The sequence below is a fragment of the Terrapene carolina genome, unplaced genomic scaffold (assembly GCF_002925995.2).
Source record: "Terrapene carolina triunguis isolate 2854851 unplaced genomic scaffold, T_m_triunguis-2.0 Scaffold449, whole genome shotgun sequence".
In the NCBI taxonomy this organism is placed as follows: domain Eukaryota; kingdom Metazoa; phylum Chordata; order Testudines; family Emydidae; genus Terrapene; species Terrapene triunguis.
In genome coordinates, this window is record NW_020664800.1 from 3269855 (window position 1) to 3272026 (window position 2172).

A 2172-nucleotide genomic window follows, 5' to 3' on the forward strand; every position below is an offset into this window, starting at 1 on the left:
AGTGTCCAGTCCTGGGGAACAGTAATGTAGCCTAAGTGGTCACTCAAAGTGCATTCCTTTGGCCTCCCAAGGGGACCTTGGTGCTGTCACCCGGTCTCCCATCACTAGATTCAGGAGACGGGCAGGCTCGTCTCATTGCCCAGGGAATGCTAGGTGGGCTGTGTTAGCCAGCAAAGCCTGCACAAGCGACACAGAGAGTGAATTGCTTCGATTCGTTAATTCACGTGGAAGAATTCCCAGGTAAACACTTAACGCCCGAAGGGATCCCAGCTAGAATACAGACTATAAAGCTCCCTGGTACTGAACTTTCATACAAGTGGGAGCAATAACCCCTGAAAACCCTCACGTGGACACACCGGCTAGTCCAGTGCAGCCCGGTGCAATGGAGCCGTTCTGCCCCGGTCACAGCCAATGCTGGTAGGCGTGGCAGAGGGGTTCTGCAGGTAGGGTGACCACATGTCCCAATATTATTGGGACCGTCCTGATATTAGGGGCTTTGTCTTATATAGGCAACTACACCCCTCCGCAACCCACCCTGAAAAAAACGGTGTCCCGATTTTTCGCACTTGCTATCTGGTCACCCTATCTGCAGGGAACATCTGTGCTGCAGCCTCCATAGGGTGGATCTGTATATAGACAGGCCGACCCTTCCTGTCCGCTGCAATGGAGTTCAGAAGTGTGGACAGATTTAAGTACATGAGCTGAAGATCCTGCCTAACGTAATTTTTCCAAGCTCTCACCACAACCTTGTGGTTTCTCACCCTGACTCTGGAGTTTCCGCTCATTGCATTTGTTTGTTATCTCTGTGTAAAGGGCCAGTGCCGCAGACCTGTGGAGAAACGCGATCTGCTAAGAGCACGTATTTCAATCAACGCCGTCCCTCACCTCCCAAAACTCTGGAGCTCCTGCTCTTGTGATGCCACCCTGGCCGAGAATGCCATTCTTGTGCCCTGTGGTGTTGGTGACAGAGACAAGCTTTCGAGCTGCATAGGAGCTCTTCCTCCGGTCACAGAGCTCAGTGTAACTCCAACACTGGCCTCTCACCAGCAGAAGTTGGCCCAATAAAAGCTATATCGCCTCACCCACCTTGTCTCGCTAATATCCTGAGAACGACACGGCTACTTCAACACTGCAGACAGGTATTGTGCTGGCCGGTTAGAATTCTCATGATGTCTGATCATTGGTCAAGGTGTCAGATTTGATGTTGGTGCCCCCAAAGTTACACTCCACCCGCCCCGTCCCATGGATGAACTGTGCTGTGAGCAGCCAAATTCCTGCCCTGCCCTCCAGCTTCGGAATCCATCGCCCTCAGATTATCCAGTTTGGCTGACTTGAGCTTGGCCCAAGTACAGGGGGCAAAGAGGGCTTTAAGCCACCCTCCCCAGTCCTGAGGCACTGGGCACAAGACAGAGCAAAGCCCATGAGGACAGATTCTTAGAGCTGCTGTAAGGGATATGGCGAGTGTAATCTGTGTTTGTAGTGCATGGGTTGAGAACGCCTCTTTCGTATCCCACGCTGGAGATCAGATGGGGGCAACTGGGTACAGACAGAAGCTATCCGGAGGAGCTGCCTTCCTAGGAGAAGCTTAGGTTCTGCTGTTTCTCTCTTGGGGGAAACCATGCTTGTTTTAAATCATGACGTTCTCTATCCCTTCAAACTGGAACTCGGATCCTTCGCCTGCTGCTGCCTTTGGCCCCCAGGCGGAGCTCAGCAAGTTCATTCCTGACTCTGGATGTACTGGGATTCCATCCAAAAGAACAAAGGCAACAAACAACTGGTGGGCGTAGCATTTTCCAACAAGCCCCCGGGGGAGGCAGCTTCAGCACTGCGCACGGGTAATCCTACTCTGCTTCACTCTGTTGACTGATTGGCATTGTGTGGTGTTGCTTTCATGTATTTAAACAGGGACTCTGAAAGACGCCAAAGAGCAATCGCACCCTCAGATGATGCCTTTGGAGCTGGAGGCTTCTCTGAGCTCCATTGTGTCTGTGCATTAACTGGCGGAGTCTTGTCCCCATTGGTGTAAAACCCCACTGCTCACACCAATGCACTTTTGCTACTAACCCAACCACAATAAAGAGCCCCATGAGTCACCTGCAGTTCTTTAGTGGGATCAATGGAACAAAATAATGTCTGTTTCAATCCCCAGCAAACAAGAATAGTGTTAGAGGG